The 15,561-nt window shown below is 39.9% G+C and overlaps 1 protein-coding gene across 2 annotated transcripts in view; it reads left to right on the forward strand.

Annotated features, from left to right (window-relative positions):
* Positions 1-15,561, forward strand: part of nherf2 (NHERF family PDZ scaffold protein 2) — a 130,905-nt gene that overhangs the window by 13,265 nt on the left and 102,079 nt on the right. The window lies entirely within an intron of this gene.

Genomic DNA, 15,561 nt, shown 5'->3' on the forward strand with positions numbered 1-15,561 from the left:
CTGAACCTTGTGGTGAATTCGTGTGGAAGGAAGTTCTTATTAAGTTACATCTTGATGTGAATGAAGAAACCAGGCACCAAAGTGGTACATGGCTGGAAATCCCAGATTGTAAAGCTGGTAAGCCACCTTAACAAAACAGGGATGCCTCTTGAAGCCTGAGAAATGTGTTGCAGCCTGGAGCTGCTACACTGTCTGCTATTTTCTGCATAATTTTGAGGAGTCCAGGCTCCTGCCTTATCCTAGTTGTAATTTTTCCAGCTATTCTCGAACTCCGCTGCTGTCTTTTTTTTTCTTTCTCCCTGGGCACATTGTTTTGTAACTCAAGACTTCAGTTACAACCCTGTACTACTTTGCTGCAATGATTCATCCCAGCTCGTCACATATTTAGGTCTCCATTCCTACTGTTATAGAGTCATAGAGATGTACAGCATGGAAACGGAGTCTTTGGTCCAACCCGTCTATGCCGACCAGTTATCCCAACCCAATCTAGTCCCACCTGCCAGCACCTCGCCCATATCCCTCCAAACTCTTCCTGCTCATCTACTCATCTTGAGCAAATCTCTCTCTGCCAGTTCAGATTGGAAGCTGCTGTTTGAATGCTGCACTGCTCCACAGTCACTCCAGAGCTTTTTGCACAGAAAGCAATGATCAAAGTTGACTAAAGAAGGGTTCAGAATAAATTTGAAGTTTTGGAGATAATTAGCTTTGCTGTAACTTTTCTTGGAAGATAATTGGGAAGTTCTAGTCCAAAACATCTCTGCTTGTGTTCTTCAGGCAAGTGTCTTGGCCCAACTATCTTCAGCTGCTTCTTAATCATCTTCCTTCCATCAATAAAGTTAGGAGCAAGAATGTGCAGTCGTCAGCAAATAGTGTTCAGCACCATTTCATCCATGGTCAAATGCATCAAGACCTGGGCAAAATATCCAGCCTTGTAACACTTTGTGCCCCACAAGTTCCAGATGATAACCATTTCTAACAATAGAGAATGTAACCATCCATTGATTGCTACTATCAACATCCTAGGGGTTACCATGACTAGAAACGGACCGAGACAAGCCATATAAATACAATGGCTGGAAGAGCAGGTCAAAGATTAGGAATACTGCAGGAAGTAACTCAACTACCAGCTTCCCTAAAGCTTGTCCACCATCTACAAGACATGTCAGGATGGAATACTCCCTACTTGCCTGGATGCCTACAGCTCCAACAACACTCAAGCTTGACACTATCCAGGACAGCAACCTGCTTGATTAGCACCACATCCACTCCGTCCACCACCATTTTCAGTGTGTATGTGATCTACAAGATGCACTGCAGAAATTCTGCAAGGCCGCTTGGCATGTTCAAAACCCATGACCACTTTCATCTAAAAGGACTAGGACAGATGATACATGGGAATACCACCATCTGTATATTTCTGTCCATCTACCCTCACCATATTGACTTGGAAATATTTTGCTGTTCTTTCAACGGTGTTGGGTCAAAATCCTGGATACCTCGCGCTCTCGCTCTCTCACTCACAGCACTGTGGTTCTAGTTGCACCAAACGATCTGCAGTGGTTCAAATATGCACCATAACACCACCACCTTAAAGGCTTTTAGGGATGGGCATTCATAAATGATTAATCCAGCCAGCAACACCCACATCCTAAGAAGAATGAATAAATTTCAAACAATAGATTCAAAGTAAATAATAAGCTGATGGTGCAATGAACAATATAGGCAGACGGACCGTTGCTCGATATCGTCTTCTGTGGTTTTCTTGTGTAAGCTTAACAATATTTTGAAGGGTTTTACAATCTCTTGGATATTTTGTAACTGTGTTACACACCAGGTCTGTGGTCGGTAGCCATTTCACTGGAATGGTTGAATGAGGCTCTTCATTGATAAGTTTTGCTCTTGCTGTATTGGACAAAAATCCTCTGCCAGGTTGAATGAGAAGTGGAAAGGGTAATTATGAAATGAACTTCGTGGGCTGATGTCTTTTCAAATTAAAACACTTGGAATCATGCAGCTATGTGTTCAGCTTGGTTTTGAGATCTGCTTTGTTTTGTGTGAGAGACATAAATCTCAGTCCTAATATTCAGTATTGATGGATCTGCTAAAGATTGCTTGACCATCTAATAGAGGTAACTTCAAAGAACTTGTACCAACCAGCTGACTTGCAGTACTTTATTTTTCAAAAATTATTCATTTCTGCTTTCAATCGGAATTGAATTACTTAACTGCACATTTTAAAAATTTCAGTATAACTTATGTAGAGGATGAAAAGAACGAGGAAAAAGTGTCATGTTAGCAACAATTGATGGAGTTGCTCCTTCATTTTCTAAAAAAAAATGATTTATTTTTGTCAAATGTACTAAAGTATAGTGAAAAATTTTGTTTTGTGCAGTACAGGCAGATTATACCATATAAAGTGCATAAAGATAAGAGTGAGGAATATGGTGCTGTAACTGCAGAGAAGGTGCACAAAGAACGATAAAATATTTTGAGCGGTCCATTCAGAAGTCTACTAACAGCAGGCAGGAGCTGTTCCTGAATCTAATTTGTACGTGTATACAAGCTTTTATATCTTCTGGCCAACGGAAGAGGGTGGAAGAGAGTATGTTGTCAGATGGCACTTAATGCAGGAAAGTGAGAGGTTATACACATTGGCAGGAAGAATCAAAAGGCAGACTATTATTTAAATGGAGAGGTTCAGAAACCATGCAGCACAGCAGGACCAGCAAGAAGTTTAAAGGATATTAGAAGTTTGGTAGGAATTGGAATTAAAGTAGGGAAGGCTTGATGCGTTCGTCCAGTGTGTTGGTGAGGCCACATCTGGAGTAGTAAGTATAATTTTGCGCTCTGTATATTTTTAAAAAAAATATACAAACTGGAGGCAGTTCAAGAGATTCACTAGACTGTTTCCTAGTCTGAAGGGGTAGACTTCTGAAAAACAGCTAAAATGGGCGAGGTTTTTATTTGAGTTCACAAGAATGGTGTGTGATTTTATTGAAACATTAAGGTTTTTGGCAGGGTAGATGTTGAGATGTTTTCACTAATGGGGGGAATGTTGAACTAATGGACACAGTTTTAAGAAAATGACAGGGCATTCTGTAAGGTGCGAAGGGTTGTGAATGTCAAGAATTCTCTACTCAGAGGTGTGGAGGCTAAGTCACTGAAAGTATTTAAAGAGAGGAAACGTAGATTTTTTTTCTTACGAAACATTGGAGAAGCTAGGATTACGAGGAGCCGGCACAATAGAGTTGAGGCTTGGTGCACATCAGCATGATCTCTCAGAATGGTGAGGCAAGCTTGAGGGGCTGAATGGTAGTTCTTAAATAACGTTCATCTGTGGTTTATCACCTCTAGTTGAACATATTGCAGGAGGTTTAATCACATGACCCCCACCAGCTCCCCCCCTGCAAAGACACACACCTCTCCCTCTCCACCATTGGTTGAATGAAGGTCAGTTCCCAAGAAGACTTGCTTTTTTTACACCAATCAGACAGCACATTGACCCTTTATTACTTGAATACATGATTCTTGACTATCAGTCAAATTGTGTACTTTTAGTCCATGCCCAATATTTTTAAAGCTGGTAAACTTGCAGGCAAGTGGCAAGAAACACTTGTGCCATCCAAGTGCTAAATGGGCAAGCAGTTAGAGACAAACAAAAATCTGCAGATGCTGGAATCAGCCCTTTCAGCAGAGCATTGAAATCGCTGTGGAACCTGATTAGTTTTTTAAATAAGATATTTGAATTTCCAGGCTGACTGGAGGGATTGCACAACAAGCTTTCAAATTTTAACATTTTTGTTATAATAAAACAAACCAAATCAACACTGTCTAAATACTATTAAGTAAGTATTTTGTACTTTTAAACCATAGAAAAAAATGGCCATTTAATCACTAAGCTGACCGAACATTCCTCCCCATGTTATACGTTATTCTTTCCCTTAAGTGAATACTTAATCTTCAGGACAAGATCCTTATGACTTGCTTTATTTCTCCTTTTTCCTGCCAGCTGGCTTCCAATCTTGAAACTGACTTTCATGTCAAGGAGAGCATTTGAGATTCTACCCTCGAGCAAAGTTAGCTGGAACTCTGTCTTGAATTGCTGCAGTCCTTGGGGTGTAGGGACACCCAGTGCTGTCAGGAAGGGAGCTTTAGGATTTTGATAGTGTGCTTCCATGTCAGGATGTGTGTAGCTTGGACAGGAACTGGCAGGTGACAATGTTCCCAAATATCCCATTATCCTTCAAGGTGGTAGATGTCGCATGTTTGGAAGGTTTTATTGGAGTCTTGGTGAACTATTGCAGTACATCTTGTAAATGTTACATCCTGCTGCTACTGTATGCATCAGTAGTAAAGGGAGTTGATGTTGGAGGTGGTCGGGGTGCCAATGAAGTGGACTGCTTTGGATAGTCTGGTGTTGAACTTCTTGAGTGTTGACGAGACTGCACTCCTCTCAATCAATCAATGCAACTTCTTGGCACCTTTCTTCCCTTTTAAAACAACTCCCTGCAACTTTAAGTGAAGTCACTTATCTGCTGAATTCCAAGCAGTGACACAAACCCAATTCTTCCTGTTCTTTTAAAACCCTTAGCACAATCCCAAAATGCTACAATCTCAGATTTTGTAGCACAAGAGCGTATCCCCTTGACATTGTGACATTACAGTTGTTGGATATTACCCTGATTAACATTTTGGGAGTTACCATTGAATAGAAACTGAACTTGGCCAGCCACAGGAGAAGGTCCCAGAATAGGAATCCTGCAGCAACTGACTGTGTTTCTGACTCCTCAAGCCGTCTTCACTATCTACAGCATCGAGACAATGATGGGATCCATTTTTTTTTACCTGGGTGGTTGCAGCTTCATCAACACTCCAGAGCTTGACAACATCCAGGGAAAAAGCTGCCTACTTGGCATCCCATTTAACATCACTTCCTCCATCATGGGTGGGGACAGGCTGCAGCAATTTGCCAAGGTTCGTTCAACAACACCTTCCAAAGCCATGATCTCTACTCTACCACTGAAAAGCTCAAGGCTAGCAGATGCGTGGGGCACCCTCACCATCTGCCAATTCCCTTCTAAGTTGTACACTCTACTGTAATGAAAATGTATTAGTTATTCCTTCTCTGTTGTTGGGTCAAAAATCCATTGCCACTTGTTTCTCATGTAATTGCTGTAGTAAGAAACCCTCACAGGACAGTATTTGTATGATCATTTTGTAAATGCAGGATGAACCCATTCCAGAGCAGAGGAAGGAAAAGATTCCCCTTTACAAATTTCTCCCAATCATGGTTTAGTTTTTAATGCTTGCAACAGTGATGCTATTCTGTACCTTTGGCAACCAGATTGTATACGCTCTCCTACCTCAAAATGAGGTTCTCACCTCACATCCGCACCATCATGAAGGCTGCTTACTGTCATCTCTGACGTTTCTTTGTCTCTGCCTCAGTCTTGTGTTACTGAAGTCCTCGGTCATGCCTGTTGTTACCTCTCGACTTGACTATTCCAAAACTCTCCTCTTTGGCCTCTTGAACTCCACCCTCCATAAGTTTCAGGTTATTCAAATAATTCCGCTGCCTGTGTTCTTGTTGGCATCACCTCCTGCTCACCCATCACTCTTGCACTTGCTACCTAAGTTGGCTCCTGGTGAAATAGCACGTTGATTTTTAAAATTCACATTCTAATTTCCAAATTCCTCTTTGGTTTTGCCACTCCCTATCTCTGCAAACCTTTCCTGCCCAACAATCCTCAGATTATCTCTTCACTTCTCTTTTTGAAATCTAGTCTCTCAAAGATTATTAACTTTGTTCCACCATTGGTGGGCTATAAATTTGGAATTCCCTCCTTAACTATGTAATCCTCTCTACCTCTTTGCCCTCCTTTTTAAGATAAACCTTAAAATTAGCCTGTTTAAGAGCTGTTGCCCATCTGACTTCATGTCTACCTGTTTGTCTCCAAATCTAATTTTCCTTTGTAACTGTCCTGTGAAGCGCCCTAATTATACAGCAGTTTTAATGTAAATGTAAATTGTTGTTAGAACACAACACAATACAGGCCCTTTGGCCCTGGATGTTGTGCCGACCTTTTATCCTTCACTAAGATCAGACTAACCTACATACCTTACATTTTACTATCATCCATGTGCGTATGCAAGAGTCACTTAAATGTCCCTAAAGTATCTGACTCTGTTACCACTGCTGGATGTGCAGTCTGTGTAAAGAACCTATTTCTGACATCTCTCCCTAAACCTTCCTCCAGCCATCTTACAATTATGTGGCCTCGTGATAGCCATTTCAACTCTGGGAAAAACTCTCTGGCTATTCACTCTATCTATGCTTGTCGTCATCTTGTACAACCTCTATCAAGTCACCTCTCATCCTTCTTTGCTCCAATGAGAAAAACACTAACTTGCTCCACCTTCCTTCATAAGACATGCCCTCCAGTCCAGGCAGCATCCTGGTAAATCTACTCTGCACCCTCTCCAAACCTTCCACATCCTTCCTATAATGAGGGGACCAGAACTGAACACAGTATTCCAAGTGTGGTCCAACCAGGGCTATATAGACCTGCAGCATAATCCTCCTGCAAATGAAAGCCAACACACCACACACCTTCTTAACCACTATATCAACCTGGGTGGCAACTTTGAGGGAATCTATAGACATGGACCCCAAGATCCCTCTGTTCCTCCACACTGCAAAGAATCCTGCCTTTAACCCTGTAATCTGCATTGTAATTCAACCCTCCAAAATGAATCACTTTTCCAGGTTGAACTCCATCTGCCACTTATCAGCCCAGCTCTGCGTCCTGTTGCAACCTACAACAGCCCTTCACACTATCCACAACTCCACCAACCTTCGTGTCATCAGCAAACCTACTAACCCACCCTTCCACTTCATCATCCAAGTCATCTATAAAAGTCACAAAGAGCAGAGGTCCCAGAACTGATTCCTGTAGAACACCACTGGTCACCGAGCTCCAGGCTGAATACGTTCCATCTACTACCACCCTCTGTCTTCTATGGGCCAGCCAATTTTGTATCCAGACAGCCAAATTTCCCTCTATCCCATGCCTCCTTACTTTTTTGAATGAGCCTACCATGGGGAACCTTATCAAACGTTTTGCTAAAATCCACATACACCACATCACTGCTATACCTTCATCAATGTTTTTTTTTGTCACATCCTCAAAGAATTCAGTAAGGCTTGTGAGGCATGACTTGTCTCTCACAAAGCTATGCTGACTATCTCTAATCAAGCTATGCTTTTCCAAATAATAATAAATCCTGTCTCTCCGAATCCTCTCCAATAATTTGCCCACCACCGACGTAAGACTGACTGGTCTGTAATTCTCAGGGTTATCCCTATTCCTGTCCTTGAAAAAGGGATTAACATTTGTCACCCTCCAATCATCTGGAGGCACTGAATAACTTCAGAGTAGTTGCAGTTTTACTTGACTTTTAATTGCTGGTGAGTTGAAGGATAAATATTTCCATTTCTGAAATCAATTAAGAATAAAAGTAATACTTATTGTGCTCTATTCAGAATCAAAATGCTCCCACGCAGTTCACGGTCAGTGAAATACCTTTGTGAATTCTAGTCACTGTAAAGTGTTGCAGGTTCAGGAGGTGCTGTTGAAGAAGCTTGGCAGTTTCTGTAGTGCACCTTGCAGACTTTATGTAATACAGTGGTAACAATCTCCTTTCTCAGTCAACAGGTTGTGGGGTTGTATCCCACTCCAGAGTTTTGAACCACAAAATATCAAACTTTCCTATAACTTCGCATCAGGCTTAAATGAAAGACAGACCAGCATTTATGTAGCGCCTTCCACAACCTCAACATAGCAAAGTGTTTTACACCTGCCTTTTTTTTTTTAAAAGTATGGTCACTCATGTAGGAGACCAATTTGTGCACAACAATTGTCCCAAACAGCAATGATCAGATTGTCTGTTTCTTTTGATATTTATTGAGGGAGAAATATTCCAGAAATATTGGAATTCCTCTGCTGTCCTTCAGAATAATATTCCTGATGTTTTTGATCCACCTGATAGATCAGAAGGAGTCTTTGGTTTTATATCTACTTAACAAAAGTACTTAATAGGATCACATGTACCACCTTTTTAACTCCGAAGCGGTAGCAGTTGTGAAATTTTCAGATGTTTATACAAATCTTTCTCTGGGAAACTGAAGTGAGTAGTATCGTACAGGTTTGTAAATAGTGACCTGATCTCAAAAACATTACATCTGCATTGCTGTTGAATCCAACGACCTGTGCTGCCAACTTCGTACTTTGACCGCCAGGTTTGGGGTAATTGGCAAAATTCACCAGTACTTGAGACATTTAGACAATGTAATATGAAATAGATTGGATTTGCTATAGATACAGAAACGAGACGGAGGAAGATACACTCCAGCAGTTTTGCATTAAGGTAGTGAAATGGGAATTTGGGTTTGCAGAATGTGTATAAAACTGTAGACTCTGCTGGAAACACTTGCTGCCATCTGTACAGGAAATGGGAATGTATTTGACCGATTAATACAGGAATTGTTCCAGATTCTCCTGGGGGAGCATGAAACATATTTGATGTTTCTGTTGCCCAAAGCACTTCTGGTCTCATTAAAGCTAAAATACTTTGAGGTTTTTATTGTAAATACATTTATAAAATGACCAATAGTATGTTTTTGTTTCATTTCATCTTTCAATGAAGCACGTGTAGGGCCTTGGCTCCCTTTTTATTTATTTTCCAGTGCTCAGTTCTGGGATAAAATCTGTCACCCACTTGGGTTAGCCCTGAAATTCTTAGTTTTGAAATAATCTTTCAAAATTATCCTCTTGAGTGCACCATGGAATATTAGTGAATTTTGCAGGATAGGTTATTTGTTTAAAAAGGTGATACTCATTCCCTGTTGAAATAGTTGCACTCAATCTTGGATGTTGAAAGTCAAGCCCTTTTCTAGCTCCTCTCCAATCTCCTCCACTGGTGACTGTTGTGTTCTTCCCAGCTTCAGCTCACCCTGGAAATGTAATTCCACTGAGAAACTTTTTGCTGAATGTTCTTCAGTGGGATAAACTGAACAACCTATACTACAAAGGATCGTATCTTCTTAGGCCTTGCTGGAATCCAACCTTTTACATGAAACTTGAGTGAATAGATGTTATTTTGGAATTCCAATCAGTTTGACAGTTAACCATCTTGCACAACCCTATGCCCAACAGCATGTTGCATCTTTTAATGTAGTAAAACGTTCCAAGGTGGTGAACAGGTTGACATTGACCCACAAAAAGTGACAGGATCAGAGACCAAACTTGAACAGCGAAGTAGATTTAGAGAGAGAGCCTTGGGGGCAGGGGGCCTCCACATCACCTGTAGAGTTTGGTCCCCCCAAAAAATTGTTAGGAATATAACCTAATCTCCCTTTTGTCTTAAAATACGTTGCCTTTTACTCATTTCTGCTTTATTGTGAGATGAGTAGATGCTTTTGAAACAGGTTCTCTGATGAACACAGTTATCACTCTTAAAAATCCGACATTATGCCCAAGAAAAGAGAAAAAGTGGACCACTTTGAGGAATCTCCAAATAATTTATTGTAGTTTTATTTTTCTCAAAGAATTTGCACTGACTTAGTTGGGGTGTGTGTGTACTTCAATGATAATGTGCAAATGTCAACTCTAGGAGGGCTTGGCATTTTCATTCAAATGCAGGAAGCCAGTGTCTCTGTAAACATAACAAAATGTGAGGAATAGACATAGAGGAAATGTGATTTACAGGAAAGACTTTTGTATGTATCAGATTGCAGCAATCAAAAGTTGACAAATTGCATTATGGATCAATGCATGAAAGTTGCCCTGCTTTTTTGTTCGTGTGACTGGATTTAAAAGTTAAACAGGGATTTCTGCTATTCAGTTTTTGTTTTGGTGAAGCTGATATATTTAATGCTTCCCTACTGATCTTGCCCTTCTGGGGTGCTCAAAATCACCAGAACCTCTGAAAGTTAATTGTTTGAAATTGGGTGGAGGGGAGCCTCGCGTAGTGTGGAATGTGTGAATGATGTAGTGCTTTGTGTGTTATACCTCTCCTCCACGGAGGTTTGCCAGAATTGGTGTACCCAAGAGCAAGTCTTGTGCACTTTGTGTGAAGTTTCTCTCAATGCTTAAATAAGGTAGAAGCAAGGGCAATTTTCATTTAATGCTGCTGAAGTAATTGTACTACTCATGGGGTTGGCCATTGAAAGGGTTGAAGAGAGTCAAAGTCTTTTGTGTAAAACTATTCAAATATGACTGCATATAAATGCTGCCAGAATCAAAATTATACTTGATGTCTGTGTGTGTGTTTTTATTTCCTGTCACATTTATGCCCAAGGCTCATCTACTCCCCTTCTTCCCATCCCGGTTTGCCCATCATTTCCTTCCTTGCAAGTATGTTGATGTGAATTTAATTTCAATTACATTTTTTTTTTGGTCTGGCTTGCATGTTACTGAATATTTCAATGTTTTCCTAGTGAGCCTACCATCTTACACCCTCCACAGCTTTGACTTCATCCAACTCTGTTCTCTGTATCCTATACCCACCAAATACCTTTCATTGAAACACCCTCTATGCTCAGTGATCCACGTTGGCTCCCAATAAAGATACAGATAAATTCTCATCATTGTTTCCAAATTTCTCCATATCCCGTCCCCTGACTATATCTGTAATCTCCTCCAATTCTACAACTCTCCAAGGTCTGTGTGCTTATTGACTTCTGACTATATTTTTTTTCCCTCTTCTGGCCCCTTGAGCATCCCTGATTTTAATTGCCTCACCATTACCCAATGTGCTATCAACTGGTTAGATCCCAAGCTGTGGAGTTCTTTCTCTACCTTTTTGTGTCTCTCTCACCTGAAGCTGGTTCTTTTTGAAATCTACATCTTCAACAAAACAATGGATAATTCCGATATCTCTTCAATACCAAATTTGGCCTACAGCTGTAACACTGTGTTGTGCTCATGATCTGCCTGTATAGCACACAAAGCAATGCATTTCACAGTATCTCGGTACGACAATAAATCAATGAAAACTTGAATGCTATCAATGTGCTTTCGCTGAAAACATGTACCTTGGGCAAATATTTGGGGTGCTGACACATTATTATTGACGACAACTTCCAGTTGTCAAATAATATCCCCAATGCCCATTGGCCAGGCTAATGTGGGTAAAGAATTGACTTGAGAGGAATCTCTCCAAAGGATTGCTCCACCCACCCATTGAAGTATGTCTCAGCATGACTCGTCATCTTGGGAGGAGTAGAGTAGGGTGGGGTACAGGGTAACTACATTATCATTCTGTAAGTGACGCATGGCTTCTGATACGTCAAACATTTCTTAATGAAGATAAAAGCCTTTCCAACAAATTTTTGGTCAGGTTTGAAAAGGTGATTCTGCTTCAAATGGTATTCGCATGCCTGAATGTTCAGTGCTGCCTTGCCTTCATAGTAACAGCAATTCAGTCACAAAAGCCTGTTTTTCTACCACCACCCCCTACTCAGTCGCACTGTCCAATTACGTGTATCGGCCTTTATTTGATAGCCATAAACACATTGTCTGCCTTAAATTGTTGCCCTATTTCATGTCTTTTCTCAAAACAGGAGGGAGATTTGAGGACCACTTGCATTAAACTCCCAGGGCTAATGATGATGGTGAATTGCCAAAGTTTTTAGCTGGCTGCAAAATCTATATGAGTTACTTAGCAAGATCTACCCTCGTTGCCCATGGTTTCAATGTTTTGATATTATGCAATTATCTTTTTTTCCCATTTAATTTATTATATTGTCAATATATGGTTTGTTTTAAATATGTAATGTAGTTAAATGTTATGTAATGCCATATTGTTTTTAACAGTTATTTTTTAAAAAGAAATTCTCAAAGTACTATCCATTTCACAATGAAGTGCACGGTGTTTGGCCGTTTTGTATCAGGACCAACATAACAAATTTAGTATGAGGTTGGAGGTGTTTTTAATAGCACATTCCTTTTTCCACTGGGACTAAATGTTACATTGACTGCTGATCTGCTTAAAAATAGGTAGGAGACCTTTTAGATCATGCATCAACCATTCTAATTTCTGGAATACACTTCCTTGGCCTCCTTCATCTTCACCTTTCTCCCCACAAGTGATGCTCCTTAAAATAATTCCTACTTCAACTAGGATTTGGGTCGCCTGCTTTAATATCTCCTTTATATGGGTCACTATCATTTCCTGATATAGGGCTTATGCCCAAAACATCAATTCTCCTGCTCCTTGGATGCTACCTGACCTACTGTGCTTTTGCAGCAGCACACTTCGACTCTGTATTCAATTTTAATTGATACAGCTTCCATGATGCAACTTGGAATGTTTTATGATTTTATATTGTATCTATAAATGCAAGCTATTGTCATTTCAGAGCAAAAGTTATATACTATTGAAATCTGAAATTGAATGCAAACATTTCTGGAAATAACTGTATCATGTCAAAAATACTGTACTGAGTTGGGAAACTCCAGTATCTGTTAACACAGTTGATTTTTATTCTGTCTGTCTTCAGACATGTGTGAGCTCTTAAAGTTCTTTACTTTTAAATTCCACGCTCTTTGTCATTGTGGGTACTGCTGCATTCACCCAGTGAATGTTTGAAAGGAATATCCATTTAATGTAAAACTAATAGCTAGGCAGGCACCTTTTTTAAAGAGTTTAACGAATGAGCCTGACTATAGTTCTTAGATACATCATCACACAGCACTTTTTTTTTGGAACATCTGGTTAGCATTCCTTACCCATCCATTCATTTGAACCCATAGTTAAAATTGCTTTGTGTGCTATACAGGCAGCCCATGAGCACAACACAGTGTTACAATAGCTTGGCTTGTCCAGCATCTTTCTAATACCAGCTCCTTGTCTTTGTATAATGCCTTTTTTTTTAATGTAGTAAAACATCCCAAGTGCTTCATGGGAGCAAGTTACTCAGACATTTTGACTCCTGACCAGGGCAGCTGACCAAAAGCTTTGTCAAGGTTTTTAAGGAGCAACTAAATAGAGGCGGGTAGAGGGGTTTTGCAAGGGCTAGGACCTGGGTAACTGCAGGCACAACTGGCAAAAAAGGAACAACTAAATTCCAGGCACTGAAGAAGATGCAAAACACACTTAAAAACATCATGGGGAATGCTTTTTTTTCCTTGGAGTATTTAGAGGCTGAGGGGTGACCTCATAGAGGCACTTAAAATCATGAGGGACATGGATAAGAGCCAAGTTCTCTTTCCCAAAGTAGGGGAGTCCAAAATGAGAGGGTATAGGTTTAATGTGAGAGGAGAAAGATTCAAAAGGGACCCTAGGGGCAGTTGTTTCATGCAGAAGGTGGGGCGTGTATGGACCGTGCTGCCAGAAGACTTGGCGGAGCCTGGTACAATTACAACATTTAAAAGGCATTTGGGTGGGTATATGAATAGGGAGGATTTAGAGGGATATGGGCTAAATGCTGGCAAATAGGACTAGATCCGTTTAGGATGTCTATCTGGTTGATGCAGATAATTTTGACTAAAGGATCTGTTTCCATGCTCAATAACTTCAATGCTATAATAATTATAAATAAGCAGAGAATGTTAAACAAGCTGGGAGCTCTTTACACTTAGAAAAGGCTGCGGGGTGATCTGATGCTTTAAATTTTAAGGACGAGATGAATTGGATAGGTAGATATAAAAATGTTTCCACTGGTGAGATCGATCAAAGTTGGGAATTATAATCATAACATAGTCACTAATAGACCCAATAAGGAGAAATTTAAACAAAAAGTGTGCTGAAAAAAAATCAGCAGATCTGGCAGCATCTGTTAAGAGGGAAAATGCCTTAAAAACAACTTTAACTTTTGGTATCAAGTTTTATATTCTTGCCCCACTGAAAATAAGACTGATAGCAGAGATAAGTGAGAGGGCAAAACTAATGTAATAAAGAAGGGTCACTGGACTCAATGTGAACTCTGTTTCTCTTCCCACTGATGCTGCCAGACTTGCTGAGTTTCTCCAGCTGAGTATTTGTAGAATAATATACTGATAATGCAACACCCAAGATTAGTTGGAGGCTGGTCATGTGAAACATGAACGCTGGCTAAAATCAGTAGGGTTGGTGCTGTAAATTCTTTGTCATCTTGGAATGCTTGTATTGTTTATTGTGACATCAGTTTCATTTTTCCACTGTTAGCTTTCACATTAAGTTATTGATTGCACTCCTTATTACAACACTTTGAGCCTGTGTTTTATCTTCTAACATGTAGCCTTAAATTACAAACTAACCAGTCAATCAATATTATTATTTCAGTTTCCAAAGCATGAAGTCTATCTTTCATTAATCAGTGCACTCATTTTACTTGATCTGCAAAACCACCAAATTGTGCCAGATGTTTTAATCCCAAAGGAAGAATTTAGGATCTGCAGTAAAATCGAACTAACTTACACACTGAAATTTATTTTCTTCACTTATCTTGACCTATTATGGACCTTTTTCATTTTATTGCTGGTCTCTTCTCTCTTCCTTGCTATTTATAAAATTGCTCACTTGTACAGTTACTTCCCAAACACACTTCTGTCAAGCCTGGAGCGTGTTTGCTGCTTCTTGACCTTTCCTGCCTATTGATTTTTCACACCTATGTATAGGGGTCGTGTTTCAATTTTGGGTGATTGGACAGCCCCCTCTCTCAAAGTATTGTTTAAAAATCAGCTGTTGTTCTTACCTCCCCCTTTACGTTTGTCCTGAACCTCCCAGTACATTGTCCTGTACATCATGTTCTACGATTTGTGACCCCATGCAGCTTAACATCGTTTTGAATCATGAATATTTTTGTTTGCACATTGCAAAATTTCACTGCTACAAAAAAATTGATCACAGATGCTGCCAGAGTGCCAGTTGCTCCCCTTCTGCCAATTCATTACCTTCCCTTCTGCTTCCCATTAACCAAGCAATTTTCATGATACTAGATACATGGGAGGAGGCACATGTGAGTTGCCATCTAGATTGTCAAAATATTAGAGACTGGAATGATTGGAATTTCGGATGATTTTAGTTAGTTTGTATTGTGGATCATCACAAGCAGAGATTTAGACTAGAGTTTGCAATTAAAACAATTTTTAAAAATCACTTAGCCACTGTTCTGTCAACGCGCCACCTTGTTTTTATGTGTACCTTTTTAACATGGTGAACTATTCCAAAGTGTACAGGAGAGCAATTATCAAATGAAGCTAGATATTGTGTGACTGAAAGAGAAATTGTGGAAGATGTCCAAATAAGCTTGGTAAAATATCAAGGTTTTTGAGGAACATTTCCAAATCATAACTACTTAATGTTTTTTGTGCTTCAATGGTGGATCAAATATTGTGTTTTTAGTTTTTCTTAATTTAGCAAAGCTGTTTCCTACACAATGAAAAAGATACTTGGATCTTTTAACTGTTGGCAAATATTGAGACTGTTTCCCTGAAGAACTGAAAGGTTGATCCTTTGATCTGTTTTGTGTTCTTCATAACCCGTGACATTAGGTTTTGTTCATCACCCCATGCTGTG

This window comes from Chiloscyllium punctatum, chromosome 40, assembly GCF_047496795.1.
Source record: "Chiloscyllium punctatum isolate Juve2018m chromosome 40, sChiPun1.3, whole genome shotgun sequence".
NCBI lineage: Eukaryota > Metazoa > Chordata > Chondrichthyes > Orectolobiformes > Hemiscylliidae > Chiloscyllium > Chiloscyllium punctatum.